Raw genomic sequence first — 14,976 nt, 5'->3', positions numbered from 1 at the left:
TTGCGGGCAAAATTATTATGTATTTACATTTTTTTTTATTTAATTTCTAAACATAGAGGAATAAGTAAAGGAAGTTGTAACTTCATACATCAGTAAATGCGAGTTAATTGTATAGGCATAGTTATAGTGACATCTAGCGAGAATCACGCGTCAACTAGCGTAATCAGTACGCTACTTGTCAATAGATGTCGCGACGAACGAAGAGTCTAATGCTCACCAATTTTCAGCTAATATTACAATAGTTATTGATCAGTATTCTGTTTTCAATTCCTTCTGCTTGTAATATAAGTTGTAAACTGTTCTAGTATTAAATTTTTCGCAGACAAGACACTGTTGTCACCTAGTATCGAGTAGTGGTACTGATAATTCACGTTATTTGACGCGTGATTGACGCGTGATTGTCGCTAGATGACACTATAACTATGCCTAATACAAATAACTCGCATTTACTGATGTAAATAAATAAATAAATATTATAGGACATTCTTACACAGATTGACGGAGGCCCACGGTAAGCTCAAGAAGGCTTGTGTTGTGGGTACTCAGACAACGATATATATAATATATAAATACTTATATACATAGAAAACATCCATGACTCAGGAACAAATATCTGTGCTCATCACACAAATAAATGCCCTTACCGGGATTCAAACCCGGGACCGCGGCGCAGCAGGCAGGGTCACTACCAACTGCGCCAGACCGGTCGTCAAAGGAGATACCACTCTTCCCTTACATATTCCTTTATGAATCTAAGTACAATTTATCTAATTACATAAATTTAAAAGTGGAAAATGTCTGCCTTGGGTGAGACTTGAACCACCACCACTGACCACCACCACCACTGACTTGAACCATTGACCTTAGTAGTGGAAAATTTCGCTGGCTTGGTTGAAGTCTTGGTGGCTCAGTTGGCAGAGCGCTGGAGTATCGATCCAGAGGCCGTGAGTTCAAGTCTCACCCAAGGCAGACATTTTCCACTTTTAAATTTATTCTAAGCCTAGTGGCATCGATTGCAGACGTTTCTGCTAATCAGAAGTTAAAAATATCTAATTACATTTCTAAGTTTCGCCCGTATTAGTTTTACATGCTGTATATAGTAACTTACATTCGTTTCATATTGGCATTCACTTAAGGTCCCATGTAGAAATTAATTAAACCATTAATTACAATGAAGTACGCTGTGAATGGAAATTAATTAAGGCATTGAATGAAAACGTATAATAACTATGTACAGTCAGCGACGATTAGTAGCGGATAAAATAGTTATTTGTTATACAAGGGGGCAAAGTTGTATTTTAACGCCGAGTGTGGAATTGAAAAACGAGCATGTGAAAGGATTCTATAGTTGAACCACGAGCGAAGCGAGTGGTTCGAGAATAGAATCCTGAACTTGCGAGTTCGCATTTTTAACACACGAGAAGTAAAAATACAATTGCATTTGGCCGAGTGTAACACAAAATTTCCACCCTCACTATAGCGAGGAAACTACAACGCAAAAAATGCGTTTATCATTGCTTCCAGTAGTTCCACAGGTGGTAAATCATCTTTATTACTAGATTCACATACTTTTATCAATTTTAAAGCAGTTAATTTGACTTTATTCAAGGACAAATTACTTTACTCACTAGTGGATAAAATGCGTTTTTACCCGCTGGTATTAAAGAACAAAACACGTGTTTCCGAGCTAGGGAGGGGAAAATAGTATTTTTTCTACTCCCGAACTGTTATTCTTCATTTACAGGGTCGTGCATAGGTCTTTAAAACCCTACATAAAAGTCTACTCCCCAAAGCCAGCGTCCGCCGGCTTATAAACCAAAGATATTGCAAGAGCGTTACTGGCCTTTAAGATGGAATGAAGTAACCTGCGTAAACTCGCATGGAGGATTAAGAGTTCCTATACACTGAGAGAAATTTGCATTGTGAACTTAACAAGTTCGACTTGTTGCGGGTTTATCCGTTTGAAACAAAAGTATTTTAGTAAACAATATAAATCACAATATTGATGATACAAGTCGAATTTATTCAAACAACAAGGTCAAACTTGTTAAAAGATATTTGATTGGATCAGCCAAACATATGTTTAAAACAATATGTGTCATGTTGCTTTTATAAAATCGACTTGTTGATTCAAATATATTTTTGATTCAAATGACGAGTAACTTGTAGAATGTACTAGTTACACTCAACAAAATATAATGTACTATGTAATTTATGTATTCTGTCATTGTTGTTTGAACCAAGGAACACGTAGGCGCTATTATTAACCAAAAAACTTGTTAAACGAACATGAAAACTGGTTGATTTTTCTCTCAGTGTACGTTTTTAAGAATTATTAATATTCTCCTTCCTTTTCAAAACCTACGCTCTTATTGAAGGTCGTGTTATACACGGTGAAATATAACCTAACCACAAAATTAAAATTTTGAAAAAAGCCCCGAGCCGACATAGTGGACCGATTTTCATGAAACATGGCTAAGAACACTCCCGACTGACTCAGCTTTCAGACAAAAAAAAACTAAATCTAAATCGGTTCATCCGTTCGGGAGCTACGATGTCGCAGACAGACACACACACAGACAGACAGACAAGCAGACAGACAGACAGACAGACGGACAGACAGACAGACAGACACAGAGACAACTTTGCATAGTGACTTCTGAGGTCATAATTAACAACTGTTGTTATGGGACCAATGCTGAAATCGCAAAAAAAATTGGCTGTTTCATACATTAAGGCCCACTTGCACCAAAGTATAATAAAGAGTACTATCGTACAGTATGGCCATTCCCGCTCCCCGCTGAAAGTGCCGCCCACCCCCTCTCGGTTACCTCACAGTTACCGCCTGTCAAAAACACGAACAACGACCTGTCATATTTCACTCATACAAGCATAGTACGCGTTCACCTATATAAACGAGCTAAGACTGTGTGCTAGAAACGCGCCTCTTTCAATATATTTGATCGCCAGTGTCCGAGGTGTGCTTGCGCCAACCTCTTAACTCAGGGTTAGTGGGCTGTCATCTGTCAAATTCCGTATAAAATGGTGGGTTAACCCTCCATCTTCGTTGGTGCAAGTGGCCCTTAGATTGTCTCGTTGCCGCTCATTTCTATAGAATAGCCGATTTTTTTTCGGTATTTCAGCATTGGTCCCATAGTACCTAGTTTAAACGGTCATTTTTATTTCACCCTGTATAGGTTTAAGTATATTATTTATTTCTTGAAAATATACAAAAAGCTTTTAATCTGGATTAAAACAATGGATCTCTCTTTATTCTAAGACTCATTATATAACAAGAAAAACAGGTTAAAGAATAGAGGGCGTATTACAATCGGGTTACCCTGTAAATATCCTCTATTTCGATAAAATCGTAGGTTGCGACGAGTTATATTAAGTTTCAAGTTGTGCAATTCACAATGACGCGCAAATTCTTCAAATTTAACCTTTAATAGCATGTCAGTACAAACTGAGGCAAGCGTCATCATTAATGACACGACCTATAGGCAATATTGTTTTGAGAGATTTCATTCATTGTTACTTACGTCACAATACTCATAATCCGCTTACTAATACCGAGAATATCGGCTAAGTCGCCGCTACACGACATTCATCTTGCCTCTAATGGCAGACAACCCATCAGCCAGACAGCACCAAAGACAACTTATTAAATTCGGAAACCCTAATCAAAGGTACAATTACTGACGCCTACCAATTCCTGGCATCCAGAGCTTGTACGTGAGCAAAATCCCCCTCGCCGCTGACCACGTACTCTTTCGCGCACGCACATTTCAGTATATGGCTATCCCTCTCTAAAACACCCACTCACATTGAGCTAAGTATACAACCCCGTTTTCAGCCCACAATTTCAGTCTAACCCCCGCCGCGGTGTCACACGCACGCTCTCAAGACAATAAATAAAAAAAAATCGACAATAATTTTGAAATTCGAACGCGTTTTAAAAAATCTATATCTGAGCCGGCGATGATCGCTTGACGTTTGTTTTTTCGAGGATTTTTTAAGTTGGACGGTTACAATATTGACTGATTGGTATTGGATTGTATTGTATTGTATATATTGTAAGCCACAGTGCGGGTGCGTGCGGAAGTTGTCGTCGGGTACAACAGGTGAGTGCGTTTCAGGGGCATTTTTTTGGGTTCGGAATGTCGCAGATTTCGTAGTACATTTTTTGTCCCATTTTCGTTCATAATAAGTTTAGGTACTTCTATTTTCTAATTATAAATAAAGTTGTATATGTTATTCTGAGGCTACTAAAATACGATTTAATCAGATATAAAATTAGATAATAAGGAATTTATAAATTTTACTAGGTATTTATTCACTAATTTCAGGTTTCTAAATGTAAATTATACACAGGTCATTTAGTAAAAAAAGGTCAAAGAAGATGACATTATTGAAGTCTTCAAAGGTGATACGTGCAGTACTGAAGAACCTTTTCACAGTAAACTTCAAAGTCTCCAAAGTCTGGATTCTAGAGTCACCTAGGATTCAAATTGGTCAACCGTACTTACATACCTTACCACTCATGTTAGTGCTAGACTGGGTCAAACAATACAAAAATGTATAAGCAGACTAGCCTTTGCCCGTGGCTTTGCTCGCGTTAGAAAGAGACAAAAAGTAGCCTATGTCACTCTCCATCCCTTCAACTATCTCCACTTTAAAAATCCGCGTCAATTCGTGTCTCTGTTTTGCCGTGAAAGATGGACAAACAAACAGACACACACACTGTCCCGTTTATAATATTAGTATGGATTATAAAGACCTAACCTAGGGTATTCAGGTGCAACTGGTATGGATACCGGGGCACGAGGGCTTCATTGGCAATGAAAATGCTGACGAACTTGCTAAGGCCGGATCTGAAGACAACTTCATAGGTCCGGAACCTTTTGTGGGCCTTTCACAAGGAACCATTAAAACGGCTATGAAGGACCAAACAAAGGCTAAACACCAAAAAGAGTGGGATGCCCTGATAGGTCTGAAGCATTCAAAGCTCTTTATGCGGAGGGTAGACTCTGGATGGAACAGGAAGCTAGGGAAACTAAGCAAAAGACAGCTCCAAATTATAACAGGGGTATTCACGGGCCATTACGGGGTCAAAGGAATTTTGGCCAAGATGGGACACGCTGACAACACTGATTGTCGTATGTGTGGTGAAGAGGAAGAGAACGTCAGACATATAATGTGTGAATGTCACGCCCTCGCCAGACAAAGAAACATTTGGAGCAGGCTACCTGGTACCAAAGGACTTCAGAAAGCTACCCATGAGCCTCATCATCAGATATATGGAGACGGTCGAGAAGCTCCTGAATAGCTAAAGGATCTGAGGATCGTAGGAGGTAATTGCATAAAAATCCCGATGGGTCGAAATGTATCCGTAAGGGCCCCCGCAGATATAAGATAAGATAAGATAATATAGGGTACCGCCAGCAGCTGGGTAGGGCCCAAGCTGCCGGTGGTTAGGGCCTTGTCCAGGATTACCGCCTGCATTTGTCTTATTATTAATAATTCCATGCTACTTTCCACTTCCGTTCTCGTCCTAAAGCTAATTACTTAAACCCTAAAAGTACCTAATTACTTAAACCGAAACCAAGTTTCAGCGACACAGTAATTACAAGGGGTTTTAAGAAAACGAAATCCTGACATTACTTACAGTGACAGGATGCTAGCGCATCGCCTACAACTCAATGTACAACAGCAGAAAATAATCTATGTATCATATACGAGTAAGTACACGTATTTTTTTCGGACACATTTGCATACTTATTTCATTCTTTTTTTTAAAACGTCTATTGTGATGTCCACAAAATTTACAATATACAAGGTGCTCGCGAGGAACCCGCATAACTTGAACCACGCGTTTCTGAGGCCAAAAGAAAGAAAAAATGTTATATGAATTTTAAAAATTTTCGCAAAAAAAAATTTTTTTTTGTTTTTTTTTTCAACTTTTTTGGACGTATTTTCACATAAAAAGCAATTATTATGCATAAAGTTGGCAATTAAAATGAGTTTCTTAATAAATTTTTCTAAAAACCAAATTTTTTGGAAGTTTTTCTTGTCACATTTTGACATCTATCAATGACTACTGTGAGACTATGCTCCACAATTGCGCATCAGCGCCGTTAAGAAGACCTTTTCTACTGAGTAACAATACCGAAATGTTTTTTTTTTAATTGGCAATAACTCTGAAACTAGACGAAATCTAGAAAAGTTTATATGACATTTTAGTCTTAAAATGTGACCAAGAATATGCCGTTAAAGTTATATGGGTTCACTGATTTAAACTTTCACGATTATTACACATCATTATTTTTAAAATGACACTACATTTAGTCTCCAAAAACGGCGTTGTCCCCGTGGTCTCGGAGAAGAGTCCGAGACCACGGGGACAACGCCGTCCTTGAAACGTTGGAGGTCAGTTTAATATGTAGTTATACGCGATTAAGTCCCGATTTTAAAAATAATTATATGGGTTCCTCGCGAGCACCTTGTAGGTGCGTATGAAAAAGACAATCTCGGCAACATAAGGTTCATTTTTAAAACAATTCGTATGCCCGAGTTATGTGGTGTATTTTGTATTTTCATACCAACGACTTGTGAGATTGATTAAACAATCCATCTAAGGTATTATATTGTTAGTAGCATTCGCTATTTTGTGTTTTTATTATTTTGTTTAAATTAGATACATCTCGCTCACCGAGAGTTAACTAACAGATCATCATTTACTTGAAACAATTTTCAAATTTAAATAAACATTAATATGTCGACGGCAGCTGTCCTAGAAAACTGTCAAAGTTTCAGCCGAGCTTTTAATAAAGTACGATGACGTTGACAGATGGTTAGGTGCAACCGGCCCTTATTGGAGAGCCCTTGCATGTTCCTTTTCAAACTGCTATTAATAGAGCTGGGTACATCCTTATGCTACCTACGTCAGGACCTGAATATCCCCTTAAACTACGTCCATAAAAGACGTACAGATGTGCGAAAAGATTAGCCTTCGTATTGTTACGGAAACATACGAACGTGTCATGCTCTTTCAGGCAGTCTCCGTACAAGATGTACTGACATTGACTGAACTAGCATGACAAATACGAAAGTTTCCGGATAAATAAATAAATAAATAAATATTGGGGGACATCTTACACAGATCAACTTAGCCCCAAACTAAGCAAAGCTTGTACTATAGGTGCTAAGCGACGATATACATACTTAAATAGATAAATACATACTTATATACATAGAAAACATCCATGACTCAGGAACAAATATCTGTGCTCATCACACAAATAAATGCCCTTACCGGGATTCGAACCTGGGACCGCGGCTCAGCAGGCAGGGTCACTACCGACTGAGCCAGACCGGTCATCTACGAAATACGAAGGAAACCCTTTTCGCACTACATCTGTATATCCTTAAGCTTTATCTCCTATATTATTTTCACTTTAACTACACATACATACATACAATCCCGCCTGTATCCCATAAAGGGGTAGGCAGAACACATGAAACTACTACAGCTTCAGTGCCACTCTTGGCAAATAAGGGGTTGAAAGAAAACGAAACTGTGACATTGCAGTGACAGGTTGCCAGCCTCTCGCCTACGCCACAATTTAACCCATATCCCATAGTCGCCTTCTACGACACCCACGGGAAGAAAGGGGTGGTGAAATTCTTAACCCGTCACCACACAGGCACTCACTTTCACTTTAACTACTTATCTCATAATTTCTTTGTAATGTGTGTACTTTCCGTGGTTTCACTCGATATGGCCCCGACGGAAGATCAGCGTTAGCCCTGCCAGGCTAACACCATGCTGAGTCAGGACCATTTCGTGGCAAATGTTTACTTAATATTTGTAATGTTTTGTAAATAATTTCCTGTTGTTCTTTTTTGTACGTGTAACTTTAGTTCTTTTCTCAATGTTATGCTGTGAATAAAATATTTCTATTTCTATTTTCTATGTCCGTAAAAGATGTACCTATTTACTTATGCGTAAATTTTTTTACATGTACTCAAAGGGATAAGTTCGCCTTTGTACTAGCGATAAGCTCTTTTTAGTGTGTTGTATTATTTTCTTTTACAATAAAGTGTTTACTACTACTACTACTACTACTACTACTACTACTTTTTTACTCGCTGTAAAAAAATGACGCTCGCATCGCATGTGAAATGGAAATGTTTTGTACGTGCCAACAACCCAATAGCAGCGTCCATCTACATGTGCGACAAGCGCATTCAATACAAATCTCCAGACATGTTCGATCTTCTTAGCCAATTAACATCAGACCCTACTCAAAGTGTTGTGTACCTGCCGGTTGCCAAAGCTCAACGATGGTGTGGACTTCTAAAGTCGGCAACGGACATGTGTTACAACAAACATTTCTAGAGGTACAGGCGTCCATAGATTAAAGCCTCCGTCACACATAAAGCGCAATGATAGCGTTCCGCTTGCAATCCGCGCTCGTTAGTTCCCGCCGGCGTCCGCTGGGCGCAACGACAGCGTTCTTCCGGCGCACCGCTATCATTGCGCTCTGCTAACGCTCCGTCAATGCTCTCAAAACGCGCATGTGTGGCCGAGCTTTAAGGAAACTGCCTAAAAAAAAAGCTCTAGCACAAGCTCATTCTGACACTTTTCCATCTCCAAAAATCGATATCAGGAACAGAAAATTGAATCAAAAATCTTAAAGATAAACGCATTGTTTTTCAATAAGAGTTGAAACTCATCTTATTTATGTGTGTTCTCATTTACCAATTGTATGTGTGGCAGATCAACAGTACCGGGTGTGGGCCCTGTAACACAAGCAAAAAATTAACTGTAGGCTATACTCGTTATACTAACCAACATGTGTTCAGCGACTTTTAAAAATAACTTGTATCTTGACTTTTATCACTATTGAGTTTTTCCTAAGAGGTAATGTACTGCGAATTCTGTTACGTCTAAAGTGTGACAGATAACGTCAATGACAACAATAATGGCGTACACTGAAGTTAATATTTATTTAATATGAACAATTAATAAAATAAAGATTTCATCATTTTTGACCCACCCTGCCTGTGTGTGTTCCTGTGGCCCACCTTGTATTGTATTAGCCTATTAGGCGAGACGACTAAAAAACTAAATAGTCCGTCAATTAGATTATCAAAGAAATTTAGACACGTATTTTTTCTTTTTTCTCGTAAACGAAAAATGACGACGGTACAGTGCGTTGAAGTTTCGCGTGACGTCACGCTTAGGTGCAATTTTTACTTAGAAGTGACGTCACAAGGCGCCACTCCGGAACTTTGATGCTCTAAATCTTTGTATTTTTTCATTAATTAGAAAAAGCGAAAAATATGTGTTCAGTATTTTTGGACGATCTAACTGACGGACTAAACAGAATGCCATTTTTTTATGTAGTCGTCATCCCTATTCTAATAAAACGCCTACTTAGCAATTTTGCTGCTGACTGTACTCATCTAAGCATTGCCTGCGGCACTGTACGTAATTGAGCGCACTTGAGTGCTAAGAACTTAATAGCTGTAGCGTGTAGACGTCTTTATAGAGGATGAACGCAGAAAGATAAGAAAGCTGACGTAAACTGTCGTGCTGAGCCGCATTTTGCTTTTAAAAGTGGGATATTAATTTGCTAAATCTTACAAAATTAAAGCTAACATGGAAAAATTCACTCCTACAGCAGGACTCGGCCTTCGACCTACTGCTTTGCATGTACTGTAATAAACTTTTACTTTACTATATTTACTTTACTTTACTATATCTCATCGGTAAGGAGCGACGATTGGCACGTTGGCTACACATCCAGTTATTCAAAGATGTGCGATGTGGTGCTTATATCAAATCAAAATGTTAAATCAACAACCTGAATGCGCCTGATCTAAACATACTATTGCACTTGCACTTTTATGACGCTATAAACAGGATTAAGTAATGTGGGTAAACCTATTTATAATTGGATTCTTACGAGGTTGTATTCGTCACAATTCTGCAAAAAATATGGCGATAGTTATTTTAGTATATAATATAAACTCATGCCTGTATTTCCCAACGGGGTAGGCAGAGCCGTGTTGCTTGAAAAGGTCGCCATCCCATCGCCCACAGCACAATATAACCCATATCCCACAGTTGACTTCTGTGTGCTGTTCTGACTTCTGGTTTCGCCCACGGGGGAAAGGGGTGGTGAAATTTTTAACCCATCTCCTCTGTTAACAACTTAGATACTGATATAAAACAAGGGTGAATATGGGTTCAAAGTTTTTAACACCTATCTGAGGCTCATTTGCACCAACCACTCAGGCAGGGAGAATAGAAGTATAAAGGAGGAACATCTGTCGAAGTACAACAATCGCAAAAATGACCGGCTGAGGCCTTGTAATTGCAGTTACAAATCTCTCCGCTTGGAGCGCATGTCTCGTTCAATGATCAGCGATGTGACATGACATTAGACGTTCTTTTCTCTAGGCTGATTTCGTCAGACTGAGCAAGTCAAGACGTAGTCCCGTGGTAGTGCGCTAGCTTCGTACGCAGATGTTCTCGGGTTCGATTCTGACAGCTATCTTTTTGCTTTATGTTTTTTTTATACATTAATTTTCTTTTTGTGTATTTTTATTTGTGTTTATTTATTGTTTTATTCAGACAAATGTTAATTTAAGCCCTTTTACATTGTTTGCCCCATGTTAAGATTCTTAGGTAATGTTGTAAGTCTTGCGAATGAAATTTCAAAAAATAGTAATGTAGCCGCCGTGCAGGATCAGGAGCCGACGACTTATAAAAACTTCAATATAAGTAGATTATAATATATTTTAAATAGGTGCTGGTTTACAAGGGTGACTTGACTAAATCGGTTAAGTATGGAAGTGGTGTTTAAGGTAGCGAAGATGATGAAAGAGTGATTTTGCAAGATTTGAGCTGTTATAAACGTTGGTTAAGTTTTAGGTGCCTCATTGGCCGCGATACATCGTATGTGGTGCGCTCCTATTGGCTCTAGATAAATCTTACGGAACTAGCCGAGCGATAACTATACAAATAAAAGGTTGCGTTCGCAACAAGTAACAAAACAAAATATTTTTGGACATTAAAAAAATAAAAAAAATTGAAGAAAAATATTAGTAGAAAAAAATAAAAAAGATCTCATCAGGATTTGAACCCGGGACCTCTTGCTCCGTAGGCGGGGTCACTACCGAGAAGGCTAAGAGATTGTCAAACCCTTATCTCCCTGCTATTGCAGCGCCACCTATCTTTTTTTTTTATATGTGCACTTCTGATACTTCTTTTCTTATTTTTGATAGCTTTCGCTCCTTATATTTCTAATCTCCATACACTCAGGGTTAGTGGGCTGTCAACTGTCAAATTCCATATAAAATGGTGGGTTAACCCTCCATTTTCGTTGGTGCAAGTGGCCGTAAAAATGTCACGAAAGATTCAAGTGAAATGTATGTTGATATAAGTTGCTCCAAAAAATACATACACCCTGTTTTTATTAAATTAAGGGAAGATTAATTGCATCAAATGCAATGAATTTCTCTAAGAAACTAGCGTCTTAACTCAAGCGGTTATCGAGTCACTCTAGTCAGTAGTTTAAAACATGGAAAAGTCTCCCCGTCGATATTTATTTATTTAAACTTTATTGCACAAAAATACACAAAAATGTACAAATGGCGGACTTAATGCCAAAAGGCATTCTCTACCAGTCAACCATAGGGCCAAACAGAGATATTGTCCCGGTGCAGCTAAAATAAAACGTACATAATTATTCTTCATAAACCGTACAAAAATCAGCGCATTTTTAATACGATTAAGACGTTTGAATAAATGAATGAAATCATTTATTTATGACGTTTAAAGTCCATACATTAAATTTAAATTTACGATTACATTAAATTAAATTAAAACACTTTTTTAATTATGAAAAATCTTGGATCTATTTTGGACATAAATAAGTCTTTTTCCAAGTACTACATTGTAATGTATTTTACCAGAAGTAAAGTATCTATGTACAAAGTTAATTATTTATAAAATATTATAAATTGAGGAAAACAAGTTAATCTAGTATTCATCCCAGAAAGCGTTTAAGAACAAAAAGATACCATCAAAGAAATTCCCAAACACCTTTTAACGGCAGCGAAAGTCATTTAAAACAATCCGTCCTTTGTTCCAATCCGTTCAATTCAGTGAACGAGTGAATGAGTGAATCGTTCACTGAGTGAGTCGACAAATGGAATCCCGTTCCATTGTCTTAACTCTTAGTCCACGTGTCGGATTAAAGGTGCCGGTTAAAAGGAGCATGGAAAGCAGTTTTTTTTATACAAAACTAGTCCTTATTTCCTCTTTGGATATTAAGTTATTAACATTGTGGGATGGGTGGTACTTGCCTTAGTTGCTATACTAGTGTGAAAAGTAGGGAATTCGCAATGAGTGCTAATAAATTATATTCGCTCGTGTTAAATTCTAAAATTGCGGAATGTTCCATACAAATTTCCCCCCCCATTTTAGAGAAGTGGAGGGTTAGAAAGAGACAAAAAGTAGCCTATGTCACTATCCATCTCTTCAACTATCTCCAATTAAAAGATCACGTTAATTCGTCGCGCCGATTTGCCGTGAAAGACGGACAAACAGACACACACACTTTCCCATTTATAATATTAAGTATGGAAGTATGGAAGAGATACTTCTGCGGAAATGGCGCTGGATAGGACATGTCTTACGAAGGCCAAACAAGCACCTGTCCAATCAAGGGTTGACTTGGAATATTCCCAGATCAAGGGGGAGAGATCGCCCGCAAACTACCTGGAGACGCTCGGTGGAAAAGAAGGCCGGCTCAGTGGGCCTCGGCTGGGCGTGCCTGGAGGAGGCCTAGTCGGACCGGGAACAGTGGAAGTCCGTCCTAAGAGCCCTATGCCCCTGATGAGGGACAACAGGATATAATCATCATCATCATGGAAGTATGGATTCGATCTGATGAAGTGTTTTTAAATTGATATGAGTTGAAAATTACTTATTTACACAATTATTTTTTAATATTATACATGTGCAAGGTATACCATACTCTTCCGACATACGAGTAGAAACATATTATAAAATTCAGCCTATTGCACTCGGGACATTTTTCGAAGTATTGTTTTTAGTAAGTTAGAGCGAAAACTTATTATGAAATATTTGTAGAATCTAGGCCTAGCTGCAGAGGTTAATGCAAAATAAATTACGTCATTGTAGCTAAAATGTAAATATTTTGAGAGGAAAATAGGAACCTGTTTTATAGGGTGAAACGATCGTCCACTTGCCTCTTAAGAGGCATTAAAATATTAGGGTTAATCCACTTAAAAAAATGTTTACATTTAGCGCGATTTTGAAGAAGAGCTCCAAATTTAAGGTTAATTGTTTGTTTTGCTGAGTTGTTCTTTTTAAATTAGGGTAAATATGATTTGAGATGGAAAGGGTAGGCGCTTGTTTATACACCGTGTTTTAATTGCCGAAGTTAACGGAATTCAATAAAAACACGGTGTATATTTTTCATGTTCACACAGTCACAGACAGTTTATTACGAAATGGAGCCGTAGTTTGTAGTAGCAGGTTATGAAACTTCATACAGGTTGGTCTGGATTTTATATGTTCAGTGAGAGATACTTCAGATACTACTGTGATTAAGAATATTTAAGTACTGTATAGGTGAAAAACTTAAGAAAGTCACCTGTTATATGTGTGAGTGACGTGTTCGCATAGGCGTTTGTTTTGTTTGTGTTACTAATTTTAAATATGTGTTCTCTATTCGAACACGTCACTCACACATACAACAGGTGACTTTCTTAAGCTTTTCACCTATAACTATGTACTCGTTGTTATTCATTTCCAACTCAAGTCAAAATATTCTTTATTCAAATAAGCACTTTCAAATAGTCTACAATGCATAATTTAGATTCTCTCTCCGTCACGAAACATAAAATAAAAGTGATAGCACAGCATTCTAAAATGTGTATTTCACGAAGGAGGCATGTCAAAAAATTACAGCAAAAGAGTGTTATAACACTTGGGTCGGCTCGCTCGTTTTCCGTTACGTTCCTAAATAGGCTACTTGACCTTTTTTTAAAGTTTGTCTTATATTATTACTTACTGTCCAATTAACCGAAAAAAAAAATATCACTGTGTATTAATACTAATTAATAATACTAATTTTTATTATGACTTACAAACCGCAAAAAATATTTTTAAAGAATACTTTTACGTAATCAGGCGAAAACAACATCAGCCATGTCATCTATAGATTTTATGTGAATGAAGTCATTCAGTGCGAAAACAACACTTTCTGACACTTTAAGTACGAGGCATAAAGGTCATTATGTCAGTGATTGATTTGAGATGAATTCTATGTCGTCACTACACGACCGACAGCGTTTTTGGTGGCCAAAATAAAAAAAATTAGGTACTCACATTTTTGAATTAAAAATACGTAGTCATCGTACACATTTAATACCCAAAATCATTAAACATTGGTTTTTTATGTCAAATATTACAGAAGACAATCATTTATTGTGCCAAATTAGATATGAATTTAGTAGCCTATTTGTCCGATTCTGCTTTCGTTAGCCATTCTTCATTCGTCAACTAAGTTTGCAACCATTATCGTCTTTGAACATAATGAGTTGTTAGACTTTTTCTTATTTCGACTCAATCGTTTTTCGTCATTTCGTATTTGGTCATATTCTAAGCTGGTACCGACCTAAGACTACGAAAAAAACACCGAAAAACATAGATTTAACAGCGAACATGCCGAAAGAAGATTATGACGAGTAAAGAACGAGACGGATTAAGATAAAGATGAACAACGAAGTTGACCGTAGTTGAGAAAAACAATCAACGACCGTGACGAATAAAGAATGGCTGACGAAAGCAGAATTGGATAAATTTAGGAACATGACAAAACTAACCACAAAAGTAAAATTTTGAAAAAACCGAGACGACAACAAGAGTAT

General features: G+C 37.6%; 1 protein-coding gene across 1 annotated transcript in view; it reads left to right on the top strand.

Annotated features, from left to right (window-relative positions):
• Positions 1-3,887: 3,887 nt before the first annotated feature.
• LOC125237502 overlaps positions 3,888-14,976 on the top strand; it is a 234,480-nt gene continuing 223,391 nt past the window's right edge. Inside the window, exon 1 of the mRNA XM_048144622.1 lies at positions 3,888-4,124. The gene's annotated coding sequence lies outside the window, so the exon portion shown is untranslated. The remainder of the gene's footprint in view (positions 4,125-14,976) is intronic.

The sequence above is a fragment of the Leguminivora glycinivorella genome, chromosome 21 (genome assembly GCF_023078275.1).
Source record: "Leguminivora glycinivorella isolate SPB_JAAS2020 chromosome 21, LegGlyc_1.1, whole genome shotgun sequence".
Lineage (NCBI taxonomy): Eukaryota > Metazoa > Arthropoda > Insecta > Lepidoptera > Tortricidae > Leguminivora > Leguminivora glycinivorella.
Note: the sequence above shows the minus strand (reverse complement) of the source record. Positions and strands in the feature narration are given on the sequence as shown.